General features: G+C 47.4%; 1 protein-coding gene across 2 annotated transcripts in view; it reads right to left on the bottom strand.

The window, feature by feature from the left end:
• Positions 1 to 20332, bottom strand: part of LOC146822570 (NXPE family member 2-like) — a 587680-nt gene that overhangs the window by 528419 nt on the left and 38929 nt on the right. The gene's annotated exons all lie outside the window — the stretch shown is intronic.

Raw genomic sequence — 20332 nt, 5'->3', positions numbered from 1 at the left:
GTCTCCCAAGAAATCGGTGCCGGACAACCGCCTCTCAAGAAACCGCTGCTGGACAACTGTCTCCCGGGAAACCGCTACTGGACAACTGTCTCTCAAGAAACTGCTGCTGGCCAACTGTCTCTCAAGATACTGCTGCTGGCAAAGTGTCCATCAGGAGCCTGTACCTGGCCAACTGTCACTCAATAACTTACTACAGTCCAACTGTCTCTCCAGAAACCCCTGTTGACCAACTGTCTCTCAAGAAACCCCTGCTGGCTAACTGTCTCTCAAGAAACCCCTGCGGGTCAACTGTCTCTCAAGAAACCGCTGCTAGCCAACTGTCTCTCAAGAAACCGCTGCTGGACAACAGTCTCTCAAGAAACCGCTGCTGGACAACTGTCACTCAATGACTTATTACTGTCCAACTGTCTCTCAAGAAACTGCTGCTAGCCAACTGTCTCTCAAGAAATGGCTGCTGGCCAACTGTTCCACAAGGAACCGCTGCTGGCCAACTGTTTCTCAGGAAACCGCTGCTGGACAACTGTCTATCAAGAAACCCCTGCTGGACAACTGTCTCTCAGGAAAATGCTGCTGGCCAACTGTCTCTCAAGAAACTGCTGCTGGCCAACTGTCTTTTAAGAAACGCTGCTGGCCAACTGTCTCTCCAGAAACCTCTGTTGACCAACTCTCTCTCAGGAAACTGCTGCTGGACAAATGTCCTTCAATGACTCACTGCTGCCCAACTGTCCCTCAGCGGCTCATTACTGGCCAACTGTCCCTCAGTGACTCACTGCTGCCCAACTGTCCCTCAGTGACTCACTGCTGCCCAACTGTCCCTCCGTGACTCACTGCTGCCCAACTGCCCCTCAGCGGATCACTGCTGGCCAACTGTCCCTCAGCGACTCACTGCTGGCCAACTGTCCATCAATGAATCACTGCTGCCCGACTGTCCCTCAGCAACACACTGCTGGCCAACTCTCCCTAAGTGACTCACTGCTGCCCAACTGCCCCTCAGTGACTCATTGCTGCCCAACTGTCCCTCAGTGACTCATTGCTGCCCAACTGTCCTTCAGTGACTGATTGCTGGCCACTTGCCCCTCAGCAAATCACTGCTGCGCAACTGTCCTTCAGTGACTCGCTGCTGCCCATCTGTCCCTCAGCGACTCACTGTTGCCAACTGTCCCTCAATGACTCACTGCTGTGCAACTGTCCCTCAGTGACTCACTGATGCCCAACTGTCCCTCAGCGACTCACTGCTGCCCAACTGTCCCTCAGTGACTCCCTGCAGCCCAACTAGCCCTTAAAGACCCACACATGGCCAACTGTTTCGTAATGGCTTGATGCTAGTGAACGGCCTGATGGGGCCCGCTGCTGGCCAACTGTCCCTCCATGACTCGGGGCTGGCCATCGGTCCCAGTGGGCAGTAACTGTTGCTGGCCAACTTTGCCCCTGGGGCCCTCACCTGGCCACTGCCTCTCAATGACTTGCTGCTGGGCAAGTGCGCATTGGTACCACTGCAGGCAAACAGTGACTATGGAACCCCGCAGCGCTGTGAACATTGAATTGTGCTGTGACCATTGCTCTGCGTTTTGCCCAGTGAACACTGAACTGCATTTTATACTATGCTTGCCCAATGAACATTGCCAAGTGCCTTGTGACTGATTTTCTGCAACTGAGATATGGGGGATATTTACAACACAATATCGGAGCGCGGTGTTACGCCAACATTGGCGACATCGCGCTCCGACATTTTTAAAAGGCAGGGAGGCGCTGTATTTACAAAAGTACAGTGCACCCCTGCATTTCCGCAAGCACTGGTGCTAAAAAAGCTGCATAGCGCCAGCGCAGGCACTGTTGCGCCATGTTGCAAGGGTGCGTGCACTGCAGGGGCGATTGTTTATGTGCAGGAAGGGACACCTCCCTGCACATAAACAATCAATAATGGTGATTTGCTGTTTTCATGTGTGCTGCAGAATGCAGCACAAATAGAAAGAGCAAAATAGGAGGAGAATTTAATAAGTTCTCCTCGTATCACCATTCTAAGACCAGGGATTCCCAGGCCTTAGTTTTTGGCTCTACCCAGCCTTGTAAATCTGGGTCAGCATCAACAAGCAATGGGTGTTGCAGCGAAACATCCCCAGCAACACCCATTGCATACCCCAATGAACGGATGACTGTGGCAAAAAGGGGCATATTTACAAGGTGGCATTATGCCATGTTAAGTGGCTTAGCACCCCCCTGTAAATATAGGGAATTGGTTAATGGCACGAGAGGGTCAGTTAAAGTGGTGCTGTGGTGGAGACAGGGCTTGTAGATATGCCCCATGGATCTTAGAGTTAGGGCCGTCCCCCCTAGAAGTCTTCTTTTTACCCCTGGGTCGATGTCCCTTGTGAGGCCGATAGCTCACAAACCCTTGCGAGCTCCAGCTGTCACCTGGAGAGCGGTGTGGTGTGTGAAGTGCACCCGGGACTCACCTCCTGTCTGGACCCTGCCGTTGTCTCACCTCCTGTCTGGACCCTGCCGTTGTCTCACCTCCTGCCTGGACCCTGCCGTTGTCTCACCTTCTGCCTGGACCCTGCCGTTGTCTCACCTTCTGCCTGGACCCTGCCGTTGTCTCACCTCCTGCCTGGACCCTGCCATTGTCTCACCTCCTGTCTGGACCCTGCCATTGTCTCACATCCTGTCTGGACCCTGCACCTGTCTCAACTCCTGCCTGGACCCTGCTGTTGTCTCACCTCCTGCCTGGACCCTGCCGTTGTCTCACCTCCTGCCTGGAGTCTGCCATTGTCTCACCTCCTGCCTTTACCCTGTCGTTGTCTCACCTCCTGCCTGGACCCTGAGGCTGTCTCACCTCCTGCCTGGACTCTGCAGCTGTCTCACCTCCTGCCTGGACTCTGCAGCTGTCTCACCTCCTGCCTGGAACCTGCCGTTGTCTCGCCTCCTGCCTGGACCCTGCCGTTGTCTCACCTCCTGCCTGGACTCTGCCATTGTCTCACCTCCTGTCTGGACCCTGAGACTGTCTCACCTCCTGTCTGGACTCTGCTCTTGTCTCACCTCCTGCCTGGACTCTTCCGTTGTCTCACCTCCTGCTTGGACCCTGCCGTTGTCTCACCTCCTGTCTGGACCCTGCCGTTGTCTCACCTCCTGCCTGGAGTCTGCCATTGTCTCACCTCCGATCTGGACCCTGTCATTGTCTCACCTCCTGCCTGGACCCTGCCGCTGTCTCACCTCCTGTCTGGACCCTGCCATTATCTCACCTCCTGTCTGGACCCTGCCATTGTCTCACCTCCTGTCTGGACTCTGCGACTTCTCACCTCCTGCCTGGACTCTGCGGCTTCTCACCTCTTACCTGGACACTGCAGCTGTCTCACCTCCTACCTGGGCACTGCCGTTGTCTCACCTCCTGCCTTGACTCTACGGCTGTCTCACCTCCTGCCTGGACTCTGCGGCTTCTCACCTCCTGTCTGGACTCTGCGACTTCTCACCTCCTGCCTGGACTCTGCGGCTTCTCACCTCCTGCCTGGACACTGCCGCTGTCTCACCTCCTACCTGGGCACTGCCGTTGTCTCACCTCCTGCCTGGACTCTATGGCTGTCTCACCTCCTGCCTGGACTCTGCGGCTTCTCACCTCCTGTCTGGACCCAGCCATTGTCTCACCTCCTGCCTGGACCCTGCCATTGTCTCACCTCCTGTCTGGACTCTGCGACTTCTCACCTCCTGCCTGGACACTGCAGCTGTCTCACCTCCTACCTGGGCACTGCCATTGTCTCACCTCCTGCCTGGACCCTGTGGCCATCTCACCTCCAGTCTGGTCCCTGTCGTTGTCTCACCTCCTGCCTGGACTCTGTGGCTGTCTCAACTCCTGCCTGGACTCTGTGGTTGTCTCACCTCCTGCCTGGACTCTGCGACTGTCTCACCTCCTGCCTGTGGAAATTTAGTTCGTATCTGAACATTATCTGCGCCATCTTGTCTCTCCCCAAGCGCCACACGCAGAAAACGCGCGACGGCCATTTTAGGCACCATGGTCTCATTGCCGATCGCCAGCGCGTTCCTCAGGCGCTGCAAACATCCCCCGCGCGCCGGCCACCCCCCCGCTCTCTCATACATGGGCCATAAACCCTCTCCTTCTGCGCGACCCTGCCATGGAACTACATCCCGCGCCTGACCAACACCTCCTTTCATCCCATACATGGTCATACATCCTTTTGATAACCCCCTTCCTCTGCGCCCGATTGTCCGAACCGATCCCAGGCCATCACCTAGCCCTGCGGATGCAGTTTATTGCCCCTACTTTAAGGGAAACACCTCACATCAAAGGGATTACAGTAGATCAAGGCCCTCACCCCCTGAGACCCGACCAGTCGCACACACCCCCGGGAATTGGCGGAATGTCCAGCTGTGTGATAGCCATCTCCTGCTATGGGTGGAGTGGGGACTTCTACTGTAGATATGTGTGGGAACGAGCTTGAAGTGGGGATTCCAAGGATGTCTTTCCGTACATCAAAGTCTCAACAAGAATGTGTCACGTGTAATAAAGCAATAAACCTGTGTATAAGAGGCCAGGCCTCAGAGATGTGGTGAGAGCACCTCGAGACGATACCTTGCTGTCCGATCTGATGTGTTCTGCTCCGACGGAATAAAACTTTGTTTCCTGCCTTCCAGTCTCCGGCGCCTGCCTCTTTTGTTGGTTAATCATCGAATGGTATAAGAGGCGATTACCGCCGGGCAATACTTGAAAGGTTATCGACTGAAACTGCCGCTACCATTTAACACTGCCTGGACTCTGCCGTTGTCTCACCTCCTGCCTGTTCTTTGCCCTTGTGCTCCTGGGCGTCTCTCCGTGCCTGGACTCTGCCGTTGTCACACCTCACACCTGGCTGCCTGCTCTCTCCCCTTGTGCTCCTGGGCGTCTCTTCGTGCCTGGACTCTGTCGTTGTCTCACCTCCTGCCCAGCTGCCTGCTTTCTGCCCTTGTGCTCCTGGGTGTCTCTTCCTGCCTGCTCTCTGCCCTTGTGCTCCCGGGCGCCTCTACTGCTTGGACTCTGCCCTTGTGCTCCTGGGCGCCTCTCCTGCCTTGACTCTGCCCTTGTGCTCCTGGGCATCTCTTCCTTCCTGTTTACTGCCCTTGTGCTCCTGGGTGTCTATCCTGCCTGGACTCTGCCCTTGTGCTCCTGGGTGTCTCTTCCTGCCTATACTCTACCCTTGTGCTCCTGGGTGTCTCTTCCTGCCTGCTCTCTGCCCTTGTGCTCCCGGGTGCCTCTCCTGCCTTGATTCTGCCCTTGTGCTCCTGGGCGTCTCTTCCTTCCTGTTTACTGCCCTTGTGCTCATGGGCGTCTATCCTGCCTGGACTCTACCCTTGTGCTCCTGGGCATCTCTCCTGCCTGCACTCTGCCCTTGTGCTCCTGGGCGTCTATCCTGCCTGGACTCTGCCCTTGTGCTCCTGGATGTCTCTTCCTGCCTGGACTCTGCCCTTGTGCTCCTGGGCGTCTCTCCGTGCCTGGACTCTGCTGTTGTCTCACCTCCTGCCCGGCTGCCTGCTCTCTGCCCCCCACGCAGGGGGCCCTCCTAAGAGGGCGGCCCCCCTTAGTGCCACAGGATGGCACACGACGAGTCAGCCTCCCAGTGGTTGGGACCCTTGTGGGTCCCCTATGCCCACGTCACTTCCGGGCAGGAGGGGGCAGGGGGGAGAGGTACATATACCTCTCCCGCCCACTGGTCGCCCTCTGTTATTTCTGCCTGGACGCTGTTTGTTCCTTTGCTCCCCGCAGGCACAGCACCCGGGCCACCAGCGGCCCGTAGTTTATTTTCCCTCTTTTGTTTCCTCTACAGGTTTGCGGTCTCGTAGCCGTGGAGCTGGCAACTGGTCTCGGCAGCGGAGGAGTGGTGGAGGAGCTTTTGACTCGAGCGAACAACAGCAAATGGAGGAGGATTCCAGCTGGAAGCCCCACGGCATGGTGGGCAGCCTTGTCAACGTGGGAGCACCGTTCGTCGCGGCGGCCCCCGGTGGCACACCATTTTGCCCTGCTGAATGCAGTGGGCGCAGGGGCGAGGGATATTTCGCAAGTTCCCCCGGCATGTTTTGCGCATTTTTTCGCGCTAGCTCTGTAGCGGTCGGTGGGCGCATATGAATGCTCCCTCTCCAGCCATGTTTTGTTTGTAGCTGCGCCTGTTTTCGCGCCATTCACAATAGTGGTTGGGTCCTTCAGCTAGTTTTCTTTACCTGTAAGGGTAGGGTTCTCATCCTGCCGGCTGGTGGAATCTGTGAGGGCCTCCCTGTGATGATTGTGTGCCCTCGTCCATGTCTTTAATAATGGCATCCAGTCAACCACATTCTTTTTAGTTGTTAGTTTTTTAGTCAAATATCGGTGCTTGTCTGTGAGGACGTGTATAATGCTCCAGTTTGTGTCTGAGTCTCAGGAACTGGCCATGCTTGAGATTTTCCGGTAATGGCAGCGAGTGGAATCGGTCAAAACACAGAAAGCAACGTTTTTTTCCTGTAATTGTTTGTTGTGTGCTTATATATAAGGAGACGCTCAAAAGAAAGATTGTCAAGCAAAGAAAGTCAAAGTGTTATTGCCTTTTGTAGTGGTAATCTTCGAGTAGTTGTTGTGCGTATGCCGCTGCCCGCGTCCCGCGCAGGGGGACATCAGCAGGGCAGCCTTCTAGTGGCCGCCCGTCGGAGCCTCCCCCCTTGCTCCGCCTCGCGTGAGGCCGCACCTCGGGGAGGGGAGGCCCCCAATGGGATTGTCCGGGGGAGGCGTGCCACTAGGGTGGGCGAGGCTAGCCCTCCCCCTTTTTAGGCGCCTCACCCCCTCTGATCTTCCTCTGCTTCCGGCGCGCTCCTCCTGGCCACGCGCATTTTACCTCACCTCGTACATCGCTCCGTCGTCCTGCGCCATCCTCGTGTGTCTCCGGCCCCCACGGCTCTGTGATCGTCGTCGCCTCCACGCGCCTGATTGTGGTGAGTCTTGCAGCACCCACTCCGCCCCGGCCCTGTCCCTGGGCAGTGCCAGGTTGACGGGGCCCTGTGGCGAGGATGGCCACGGGTGGAGGGGATGCAAGATAGGGGCATGGGGGGCTGGGAAGGCGGGCGTGGGCGGAATATCGCGCTGACTAGTCACACGGAGCTGTGCCGAGGTTGGGGGTGCGGGCCTCGCATGGAGCAGTTTCGCGAGGGCGGCTGCCATTAATATGCGGTCCCGGCACCCTCTGTCGTCGGAGGGTTCCTACGGCCCGACTGCCTTTGGGCGCCAGGGACCCTGGCGCGTGCTTCTGATCGCGTTCATTACGGGTAGCGAGGGAAACCGGGCGTGGAGCACACGTACTGGTTCAGGGATCTTGGGGCATGCAGCGTCTCGCGTTCCCATAATGAGCGAGCGTGCGCAGCAGTGGAAACCAACCCCCCCCCGTCCCGAGGTGTAACGGCTCGCTGTATGGGGGGATCAGTCTTGCACCGCAACGATGGAGCGCGCTCAGCACTGGAAGTCAACACCCCCACTCGTTGCATTGGGGGATTAGTCCTGATTCGCCCTCGCGTGGGTGGCCCCGCCCACAGGTGGGTGTTGCGGCAACAGAGCAGCTGTTTGTGGTCCGTCGGCGGCGCTGCCTCCTCCGGTGCACGAATCAGGGGGCGAGCCGCGAGGTCGCGTCCTCTTCTGTTATTAGGTTGAAACCACTTAATTCACCTGCCTCAATATGCGTGTAAATACGGTGCCATGTGCTTCAATTCCTTCGGGTTGATTTTCCTCTAGATAATGCTCAGAGGCATAATATGCAAATATGATGCAAAGTCCGAGGCGCAGGGCCTCAATCGCAATGTGGTCAGTGTTTTGATAGTCCCGGGGCCGCGTCCTCATTAAGGGTTTCGGGGCGTATCGCTTAATCTCCCCGTGCCTCCATATGTTTGTAATTACGGGCTGCGCGCTCCAATTCCTTCGGGTCGAGCTCCCGCTAGAGGAAGGTTATAGATATGGAGAGGGAAACAGATGCAAGGACCGAGTTTCAGGTCCTCAATCGGAATCGGGTTAGTAATTGAGTGAATCTTGTAACCACGTCTGCATTATGTGTTTCGGGGCAAATCACCCCGCGCCTGCATATGTTGGTAATCACGGTGCGGCATGCTCCAATACCTTCGGGTCGAGTTCCCGACAGAAGACGCATTAGGCATGCAAAGGAATTCATATGCGAGGACCCAGGCTCAGGTCCTCACACGCGATTTGTGGTTGTAAACATGGTGCCTCCAGCGCTCCAATACCTTCCGGTTCTGCCCACGCTACTACTTCCTGTGATCCTGGGCAAATCATTTAAACCCCCCCCTCCCCCTGTGCCTCGAGTGGGGTCCGGCTGATGACGCGGGGAATGTAGCGCGAATGTCAGAGAATGGGGTCCATTAAAAGAAATGGGCATACACTTTAAATCACGTAATCTCCGTGATGAGGATGTGATTAAAACGGGTCTCCTTATAGTAAGCAATGCAACTATCAACCACTTAATGTAAATACGAGCCCAACAGCTGGTAAATAACTTTTCTGAACTCATTGCTATCGTGAGTTGGGGGCAAGGTGGGACAATCTCCTTGGCCCGTTTGGCCAGATCCCTCCCTATGCAAGCATACTGGGCGGCCCCCCCTTTCCCATACAATTGAGGATTGGAGCGGGGCATCCGGATTTACAACTTGGGATGCCCGGCCCTCCCGTCCTGCATCCCATGTATCTCCGTTAGGGATCGAGTCTGCCTGCACCCTGCTGGGGTGTAACCAGTGCGCAGGAAAGCACTGTGGAGTGTCGAACCTAGCTGCTGCTGCTCACGTCCTGGGCCCCCGGGCAGTGCCTCGTGGGGGGATGTGATTAAAACGGATCTCCTTATAGTAAGCAATGCAACTATTATCCACTTAATGTAAATACGAGCCCAACAGCTGGTAAATAACTTTTCTGAACTCATTGCTATCTGAGAGGTCAAGCAAAGAATGGACCATAATGAACACTGCTTTGTAGATCCTCTAGAGTCTAAACCCTGAACTCTAAAACTGTGTCTTTTCACCAATATCGGCGAGAGAAAAAGAGGTTGTGGCGTAACGGCCAGAACTGCTGACATTGGAAATAGGAAACCAGGTTCGAGCCTCGGCGTCGGCAAAACATCCCGTGATTCTGGGCAATTCACTTAATCTCCCCGTGCCCAACAAGAAACAAGCATTTACGCGAGTATAAACTATTCACGGCCCCGATGTGTAAATTTAGACGGTGATTATGACATTCGAGCACCTGAGTTGCCCGGTGATCAAAGGCATATCATTTGGTTTGAATTACGCGCCTAGTGCCTGGTTGTGTAATGTAATTAGGGCACTCGGGTAAAGCGCTCAAATACCTTCGGGACGATTGCGCGCTGCATAAATATGCAACAGGTTGCTCCTGACACTCGCTCACGCAAGTTAGTACTTGGGAGCGAAGCGCCCAGTGCCTAGATTTGGAAGGGTAAATACGGCACTCATGTGAAGCGCAGCACCACCTTCGGTCGAGCTCGCGCAATTATATTGAAGCATCGAGATTGGTGACGGGGCCGCCGGGGTCCAATAGGAATTGGGGGCTGCCTAGAGTGCATAATCACGGAGTATTGTACTTGTCATGTAATAGTCAACAGTGAGCTACGAACGCTCATCCTGGAGCTGCATACACACCACTAAGCATACATTATTAGAACATTGATTAATGTTGCAATGAGGGTTAATTTGGCTAGAAATCGACTGAGCTTGTGCTTCTCCACACCAAGCAACCTTAAACTATACTGCCTGCCAGTAGGGATGACATGAGTATCCTACGCTTTGAGTCCTTTGGCTCAGGTAACCTTTCCTATACACTGATTCATATGCATATGATTGATTGGCTCGGCGGAATTTGGGTGAGATGCAAAGTTCTCGGACACCCTACACTGGTATGAGTGGCGCTATATAACTGATTAAATGCATCTGAGAGTGTGGTTATGGAAACTTGGTCAACTGTTAAAGGGGGCTAGTGAGGGAATCAGTGGTGGAGGCGGCATTGGGGGGGCGCCAACAACATTCTTGCACAGGGCACCACCATCGCCAAGGCCGGCATCGCCGTTTACCGCGAGAGTGCGTGAGTTCTACAACACTTTGAGTGGCGTGCTAAATTACATTAATCATAACCAGCATAGCGCAGGATACAAACCAAATTATTTTCGGCAACTAAGAATAATTTTCCAGGGATACCCAATGAAACTTGTTTATCGGGCAGAAAATAACAGATTTCAAACTTTACCTACTGAAACTTATGCTTTCCCTGCACAACGAGCTAGTGCATGGCCCATTACTATATGCTGGAGAGAACCAGGCCCGAAGTCTCAGCGCCTTATCAATATGCAGTGATTCTGGGAAAATCACTTAATCTCCCCGTGCCTAATAAGAAATGAGTGTGTCCCTGGTGTAGCGTTATTTGGTGCGCAGGTAAAGCGCGCAAACACTCGATACCTTTCTGGTCGTACAGCACTACCACGAACTGAAAATTTAACTTGAAGGCTGTTTCGTGAACCAGATGCCACCATCACTATTCACACTATCTCCCAACAAGCTTGCCTTCGATTCCTGGCTTCATGTTGAACATGCATGGCTTTGATATTTCTAACGTACACTTTGCCAGCCACTCGCAATTTTAATAATGAAGTAGGCCTGGCTGATGATTATTGGTTAAATGTTTGGATTCCGAATACTGATTTATTATTGTGAGTTCCACGCTTAGGTCAAGAGATGCTGCTGCCTTTCATCTTTAGCCTTGCTATTCGGAAACAGCTGGTGTAATGTTTTCTTCAACTCACAGTCATAGTGGCAGCTTAGTCCATACAGGAAAGCCAGCAGCCTGAGCTGTTTTTGAGACACACGGAAGGCCTGGGTTTGTGTGTCATACATACCATCCGTAAGGTTATTCTCACGAAGTGACGAAGTTATGTGTCCCGAGTGGTGTAACAGGATAAGGGAGGGTGTATATATATATATATATTACCTACTGGCGGTCGCCAGTAGGTAGTTATAGTTAGGACCCCTTTTCCATAGGAAATCCGCAACATTCTATTTGGAATAACTTTGGCGCCGGTCGACGAATCCTCGCGAATTTCTCAAAATAGGTGGGGCGCTACGCTCCGCTCCTACCCTGAAAGTCTCGGGGGGATTCGTCAAGCGGGGGCTGAGATAAAAGGGGGGTCCCAAAACGCGTTTATCCCATGCATTTTTCCATAGGACCTTTAGACAGGGCTACAGCCCGAACGGCTGAACAGAATTACTAGAAATTTGGCAGAGAGGTAGTCCCCAGGTCAAGGAAGTGCCTTTTGTAGGTTTGGTGTAAATCTGTTCAGTAGATTATGAGAAAATAGCCTTTAAATCAATATATATATATCTAAGCGCGCTCCGTGCGCGCTGGGTGCGCGCACCTCGCCGTGCGCAAGCGCAATTCTGATTGGTTGTTAGATCTTAGTAAACATTCGAATCGGTGGAAATCAGGAAGCGGCGGCCGCCATTTTGTCTATCGCATAAAGAGGGGGTGATAAACAAAGGGGGAGAACTTGAAAAGGGGGCAGAGTGGGTAGAAATAGACCCAGTAGGCATTGTAAGGGGGTCAAAGTAGGACCTTGTAGGGCAAAAAAAAAGATTAATATTTTGTTAAAAAATATCGCCGAGTGCGCGCACCCAGCGCGCACCCGAAAAAAAACTTAATAAAACAAATTAAAAAAAAATCGCATTTAAGTGTTTAGATATAAGGTGGCTCTAAAAAGAGCCCTTGTGTTTATTGTTTGTTTTTTGGTACCTACAAGTAAGTACCGATGCAGAGTCTGAGGTTCAAGAGGAAGACTCTGTTGCCTTCATCAGTGAAGTGCACACCATCTCTTCTATAAATGTCTTGCATGTCGTAACGCAAGTTGTTGTGGTAAATGGAACCCATACCATAGTCTCTGAGGAAAGCAGAAATAGATTTGTTGACGTGCTTCCTTGCTTTGTCAATCTGCGGACAAAATTGGTTGGACCAGTTCCACTTTTGCCTTTGGCATATGTTAGAATATACAAAGGCAGTTTGTGGAAAAAGCGACATCAATTGCACAAAGGTGTCCTTAATAAGCATTTCCAGACCTACCCCAGTTAAAGTGCCTAGATCATTACCACCACAGTGCACAATAATAAGGTTAGGCTGTGGGAGATGTTGAAAGGTTTTCACCAAAGGCATTAATTGGTGCCACTTTAACCCTCTCTGACCAATCCATTTGATGTCTACATTTGGCAAAGCAAGGTCTCTCACCATACCTCTTTTCTCTGCAAATTTTTCACTCCAGAAGACATAGCTGTGTCCTACAATCCACACTGTGAACATCTTCAAAGGAGATCTGGATGCACTCAGGAGGTGTAATTCAATAGAATGGTAAAAAGAAATGAAAGACAGTTTGGAAATGGAGGCATACATATTTTTTTATTAAAAAAAAGAACTGATTGGCTGTTTCATACCATTCTACACTAAAAACTAGGCTGTATGTGTAAAATAATAGAAGCATGTTTTGTATTGGTACAGAAAAATGTGTTACCAAAGAACAGTACTATGGATTTGCTGTTAGGTTTGAAAAGTCAAGCACTCTTGCTCTGTGGAATTGAAACATTGTGTGGCGAACTTCTGACCTAACTCCACACAGCAGTGTTCCATGAGCTGTTGCTATGGTAGCAGGCAGAAGTCAAGTTGGGGGAAGGGTACTAGGCAGAAGTCAAGTAGGGGGAAGGGTACTTTTGGAAAAGGGTTGGTTTTCAACCAATAGAAATGTGTGATTACATTTGAAAAAAAGGGGGAAGCAGTGAGATTTGAAATTAACATGTATATGTGTGGAAAAAGAGAGGGAAAGTTTGCCATTATCTGGTTCTGCTGAGAGGAGAGAGGTGTAGAGAACAGAGGTCCTGGCTCTGATAATCTGCTGTTTGAGTGCCACATTTCTATCACAACTAACTAATTTTAAAGGTGAGGTTAGAGTTTGAGAGGAGATGTATATGGTAAATTAAGAAATGAATAATAGAAATGTAATTCTTTTTGTTGAAGTTGTGTTTATTATTTTCTGTTTTGGGAGAAATTTAAATGTGAGGAACATGTAAAATAATATGGACTATGTTTTCACGATAAATTAAGGTGTATTGGTCTGGACATGGGCTTTTTAAAAAATCTGAAAAGTGGATTCATAATGTGTCAGTCTGTAAAAGTGATTTTCACTTGCCAAAAAAAAAGAGCAGTAAGTGTGTTTTCAAATTGGCAAAGAAATTATGTTTTGTGACTTTTTTTCTACTTCTCTACAATCACATTTTCAATTTTTAATTGTAGTCTCTCAAAAACAAAAAAAAAAAAAAAAAATCCTTGGGTGCGCGCAGGGTGCGCGCACCTCAAAAAAATGTCAAAAAAAATTTCTAAAAAAAAAATGTGTTTGGTTAAGTTTAGAAGTGGCTCTTAAAAGAGCCCTTGAGTTAATGGAGGGAAACAGGAAGAGAAAAACGCAAAAAAAGAAAAAACATCTATGGCCTAGTGCACGGATGCGCATCAAATTTTCTCTGAAGGAGATCAAGACTGGTCTCCCCCACAGAAATAAGAGAACCGCAATCAGTGCACCGTGTAGACAACCTCGCCAAACAAGGTGGACCAACAAGAGGTATAGAAACAGGTGAAGGCACCATCGCAGCTGAAGTGCTCCCCTGAGCTGCCGAAGATGTGCTCGGCTGAGCTGCTGCTGATGTCGTCGGCTGAGCAGGTGGAGGGTTTTCTCCAGAAGCTCGACGATAAGTTACTGGATGCATTTTGTAAACATGTCTCAACATAGTGTGAATGCTAAAAGAATATTTCTTGTTAGGATTCCCACGAGATAAGACTTTTTTACAAAGTACACATGTAACTTTCGGTGCATTTACCTTTTTCTCATCATCTGGAAAAGTGAAAAACTGCCATATAAAGCTGTCTTTCTGCTTCCTGTTCCTCTGCCTCTCAAGAGTGTCCTGGTCACTGTCTGAAGTAGGTTGCTGTTCAGCCATTGTCTCTCAACAACAGAATAGCTCCTTCTCCAAAGGAATCAGAACTAATAATGAGGGGAGTAGGTGTGGTTTGGGAAGAATCTGGAACAGAAAGTACTTCAAACCAATCAAAAGTGATGATTCTTGATCACATGACTTGCCATGAGGGGATTGGGTGTGGTATTGAAACAATTAGAAACTGAAAGTAATGATAACCAATAAGAAATATTGTTTTATTATGTATAAACCCGAGGTGCGCGCACTGCGCAAGCTCCGAGCGCGCACCCCGTGATGACGTATGCACGAACGCGTAAACGCGCAGGTGCATACGTCATATGCGCGTACCTAGCGCGCATACGTTGAACACGCGTATACGCGACCGTTATTGCGCATAATTTTAGCGTATGCGGAAGTAAACCGCGTCGAGCGCGTAGGACACATGCGTACGTACGTACGCATACGTACTGGGTGCGCGCTCCCAGCGCGCACCATGAAGTATATTTGCGCACGTAAATAACGTACGCCGGAATTCATAAAAAACTTACGAAATAGTACTAGGAGCGCGCTCAGAGCGCGCACCCCAAGAATTTATTAAAAAAAAAAAAAAAAGTGGACATAAAATAATTTAAAACATAAAAAAAAAAAAATATCCTAATTGAATTTTTAAAAAAAATAATTTATAAAAAAATACAGATAATATATAAATGAATATATAGTAATTTTATTTTAATAAAAAAAAATATCTTTAATTAAAAATACATAACTTAGCATATAAAAAACCATACAAATTCACTGAAAAAACCAAAGGTTTCAAAAACGTTATAGTTAGGGATTAGCATTTAAAAAACCTTGCAAATTCACTGAAAAAACCATAGGTTTCACACACGTTATAGTTAGGAATTAGCATTTAAAAAACCTTGCAAATTCACTGAAAAAACCATGGGTTTCACACACGTTATAGTTAGGAATTAGCATTTAAAAAACCTTAGATATTCAGTGAAAAAACCATAGGTTTCACACATGTTATAGTTAGCTGGACATTTTACTCGTAAAAAACCAATGAAATTCCCCCGTTATAGTTAGTTCAGCTAACTATAACTCGCGCGCCCGCAATGCACTGCTGATGACGTCACATATTACATCACTCATGACATGGTCAGTGACATCACTCATGACATCACTGATGACATCTCAAATGACATCACTGATGACATCACTGATGACATCATCCAGTGAATGTGTGTTTTTCTGAAAATTAAATATGTTTTATATATGTATATCTCAAGGTCGATGGAAGAATAAATGGGTATATAAGTGTCTAAATGGATGATTTTTTTTAAAAAAATTGATTGTGTAACTGACTGATTAAGTGTATCATAGTGAATACATGGCTTAGTGAGTAATGTTTAAATATTTAAATATCTGTATCAGTCTCTCTCTTTGTGTATAAGTGGCTGCATGGGTTGGTGAGTAGCTACATGAGTGTCTATATAGCTTATTTGTTGGTTTTTTGAGTATCAGTGTCTGATGTCTGTATGGTTTGGTGGGGGGTATTACGTAGTGCATAGGTGCATGAATGAATGACTCAGTCTTTGTATGTGTTGAAGACAGCATGTGTGCAGGACTCTATGGGTGCATGAGTGTGTGCATGGGTGTGTTAGTGAGTGAATGACTGTCTCAATAGTGTCTCTATGAGTAACTACATATGTTTTAAACTAGTATATGTGACTATTGGTGTATATAAGCAAGTATATGTGAGAGTGAGAGATTGAAAGAGTTCCTGTATGAATAAGTATGTGTTTCGTTAAGTGATTGTTTAAAAGACTAAGTATGTGTAAGTTTCCGTAGAAGTAAGTGTGGTGGTGTGTGTATAATTGTATATGCAAGTAAATGGATGTTTGATTCTTTATTAGCATGAGTGACTATGTGTGTGAGTAACTCTATGGATGAGTGGCATTGTGTAACAGGGTGTATAGGTGTATGAGTACATATGATGAGTGAGTACATGTATGAGTGACTGTATAGGGCTGTTGGTGAATGAGTGGATGTGTATGTGGATCTTAGAATTACTGTATAGGTTGTTGTAACTGGTATTGGTATGTCCATTGTTTTTAAAATTGTAATTTCTATTTTTGAATGTGTGTATCAAAGGTTATATTAGGGGAAGAGGAGGTCTGCCACTCTATCACAAGGATGATGTCATCAGTGATGTCATCAGTGATGTCATTTGAGATGTCATCAGTGATGTCATGAGTGATGTCACTGACCATGTCATGAGTGATGTAATATGTGATGTCATCAGCAGTGCATTGCTGGCGCGCGAGTTATAGTTAGCTGAACTAACTATAACGGGGGAATTTCATTGGTTTTTTACGAGTAAAATGTCCAGCTAACTATAACATGTGTGAAACCTATGGTTTTTTCACTGAATTTCTAAGGTTTTTTAAATGCTAATTCCTAACTATAACGTGTGTGAAACCCATGGTTTTTTCAGTGAATTTGCAAGGTTTTTTAAATGCTAATTCCTAACTATAACGTGTGTGAAACCTATGGTTTTTTCAGTGAATTTGCAAGGTTTTTTAAATGCTAATCCCTAACTATAACGTTTTTGAAACCTTTGGTTTTTTCAGTGAATTTGTATGGTTTTTTATATGCTAAGTTATGTATTTTTAATTAAAGATATTTTTTTTTATTAAAATAAAATTACTATATATTCATTTATATATTATCTGTATTTTTTTATAAATTATTTTTTTTAAAAATTCAATTAGGATATTTTTTTTATTTTTTATTTTTTTAATTATTTTATGTCCACTTTTCTTTTTTTTTTTTTATAAATTCTTGGGGTGCGCGCTCTGAGCGCGCTCCTAGTACTATTTCGTAAGTTCTTTATGAATTCCGGCGTACGTTATTTACGTGCGCAAATATACTTCATGGTGCGCGCTGGGAGCGCGCACCCAGTACGTATGCGTACGTACGTACGCATGCGTCCTACGCGCTCGACGCGGTTTACTTCCGCATACGCTAAAATTATGCGCAATAACGGTCGCGTATACGCGTGTTCAACGTATGCTCGCTTGGTACGCGCATATGACGTATGCACCTGCGCGTTTACGCGTTCGTGCATACGTCATCACGGGGTGCGCGCTCGGATCTTGCGCAGTGCGCGCACCTCGGGTTTATACATAATAAAACAATATTTCTTATTGGTTATCATTACTTTCAGTTTCTAATTGTTTCAATACCACACCCAATCCCCTCATGGCAAGTCATGTGATCAAGAATCATCACTTTTGATTGGTTTGAAGTACTTTCTGTTCCAGATTCTTCCCAAACCACACCTACTCCCCTCATTATTAGTTCTGATTCCTTTGGAGAAGAAGCTATTCTGTTGTTGAGAGACAATGGCTGAACAGCAACCTACTTCAGACAGTGACCAGGACACTCTTGAGAGGCAGAGGAACAGGAAGCAGAAAGACAGCTTTATATGGCAGTTTTTCACTTTTCCAGATGATGAGAAAAAGGTAAATGCACCGAAAGTTACATGTGTACTTTGTAAAAAAGTCTTATCTCGTGGGAATCCTAACAAGAAATATTCTTTTAGCATTCACACTATGTTGAGACATGTTTACAAAATGCATCCAGTAACTTATCGTCGAGCTTCTGGAGAAAACCCTCCACCTGCTCAGCCGACGACATCAGCAGCAGCTCAGCCGAGCACATCTTCGGCAGCTCAGGGGAGCACTTCAGCTGCGATGGTGCCTTCACCTGTTTCTATACCTCTTGTTGGTCCACCTTGTTTGGCGAGGTTGTCTACACGGTGCACTGATTGCGGTTCTCTTATTTCTGTGGGGGAGACCAGTCTTGATCTCCTTCAGAGAAAATTTGATGCGCATCCGTGCACTAGGCCATAGATGTTTTTTCTTTTTTTGCGTTTTTCTCTTCCTGTTTCCCTCCAATAACTCAAGGGCTCTTTTAAGAGCCACTTATAAACTTAACCAAACAAATTTTTTTTTTAGAAATTTTTTTTGAAATTTTTTTGAGGTGCGCGCACCCAAGGTTTTTTTTTTTTTTTTTGAGAGACTACAATTAAAAATTGAAAATGTGATTGTAGAGAAGTAGAAAAAAAGTCACAAAACATAATTTCTTTGCCAATTTGAAAACACACTTACTGCTCTTTTTTTTTGGCAAGTGAAAATCACTTTTACAGACTGACACATTATGAATCCACTTTTCAGATTTTTTAAAAAGCCCATGTCCAGACCAATACACCTTAATTTATCGTGAAAACATAGTCCATATTATTTTACATGTTCCTCACATTTAAATTTCTCCCAAAACAGAAAATAATAAACACAACTTCAACAAAAAGAATTACATTTCTATTATTCATTTCTTAATTTACCATATACATCTCCTCTCAAACTCTAACCTCACCTTTAAAATTAGTTAGTTGTGATAGAAATGTGGCACTCAAACAGCAGATTATCAGAGCCAGGACCTCTGTTCTCTACACCTCTCTCCTCTCAGCAGAACCAGATAATGGCAAACTTTCCCTCTCTTTTTCCACACATATACATGTTAATTTCAAATCTCACTGCTTCCCCCTTTTTTTCAAATGTAATCACACATTTCTATTGGTTGAAAACCAACCCTTTTCCAAAAGTACCCTTCCCCCTACTTGACTTCTGCCTAGTACCCTTCCCCCAACTTGACTTCTGCCTGCTACCATAGCAACAGCTCATGGAACACTGCTGTGTGGAGTTAGGTCAGAAGTTCGCCACACAATGTTTCAATTCCACAGAGCAAGAGTGCTTGACTTTTCAAACCTTACAGCAAATCCATAGTACTGTTCTTTGGTAACACATTTTTCTGTACCAATACAAAACATGCTTCTATTATTTTACACATACAGCCTAGTTTTTAGTGTAGAATGGTATGAAACAGCCAATCAGTTCTTTTTTTTAATAAAAAAATATGTATGCCTCCATTTCCAAACTGTCTTTCATTTCTTTTTACCATTCTATTGAATTACACCTCCTGAGTGCATCCAGATCTCCTTTGAAGATGTTCACAGTGTGGATTGTAGGACACAGCTATGTCTTCTGGAGTGAAAAATTTGCAGAGAAAAGAGGTATGGTGAGAGACCTTGCTTTGCCAAATGTAGACATCAAATGGATTGGTCAGAGAGGGTTAAAGTGGCACCAATTAATGCCTTTGGTGAAAACCTTTCAACATCTCCCACAGCCTAACCTTATTATTGTGCACTGTGGTGGTAATGATCTAGGCACTTTAACTGGGGTAGGTCTGGAAATGCTTATTAAGGACACCTTTGTGCAATTGATGTCGCTTTTTCCACAAACTGCCTTTGTATATTCTAACATATGCCAAAGGCAAAAGTGGAACTGGTCCAACCAATTTTGTCCGCAGATTGACAAAGTGTCAGGAACCTAGTGAACGTCATTTCTGTAATGGAAAATCAGAATTGCAATCGTAGGGTTATTGTGAAGCCCTCTAGTTGCAATTGTTGGGTAAACGTTTAGGCGGAATTGACCCCTTTAAGATGGCCGCCCTAATTGCTAATTCTTCTGATGTACTTGTGCTAAGGCATGGATATCGCGTGAACCGAGATTTCATCCTCGGCGCGCGCGCACTCCATTGCGCACTTCAATTTGAGTCTTGACTGAAGTAGAAGTATTTTCGTGTCGCGCTACAGTTTTCTGTCAAAACTGGTAGCGTTCCTCTTCGTTTTGCACATTCTCTTCAGAAGAGAAGAGCAGCATTCAGACCAGTTCGTCCTCATCACAGCTCCTCGTTTTGGGCAGTTGGTCAACTGTGCTGCCCCTTCAGCTGAGAAGTTCAAAGTTTCCCGCTGCTCGTCGAATTCCTGAGAAGCTTCCTACTATTTCACAGCTCCGGTAGGCTACCGTCAAATACGAGGTGAGCCAGTGGAATACCATAGTGACCAGAGACAAGTAAGAATTAGACTTGGTAAAGACTGCGTCGTGAACACAGCAAGTTCCAACTCTGTGATAACAAATGCTCAGTCTCCTTTTCCCCTTCCCCCCTGCCTTTCATGCGTGCTTCCCTTTTTCTTACCTCCACCCTTGCTCCTACCTGGCTTCCTTTTTGCGCGTTCAGTCCTAGGAGCTGAGCATAAGGAAAAATCAACTTTCAGTTCAAGGCTTCGCCTTTCCTCCCAGAGATTTGAAAAGCAATGAGTATTGACAATCGTTTTTCTTCAAGAAGACTACTCAAACTGCTGTATGTTGTAAACCAGAAACCTCTATTGGGTAGTCGCAGCATTAGCGAGAAAGGTAGGAAG

The sequence above is a fragment of the Triturus cristatus genome, chromosome 6 (assembly GCF_964204655.1).
Source record: "Triturus cristatus chromosome 6, aTriCri1.1, whole genome shotgun sequence".
Lineage (NCBI taxonomy): Eukaryota > Metazoa > Chordata > Amphibia > Caudata > Salamandridae > Triturus > Triturus cristatus.
The sequence above is the reverse complement of the archived record's forward strand: the minus strand, read 5'-3'. Positions and strand labels throughout refer to the sequence as shown.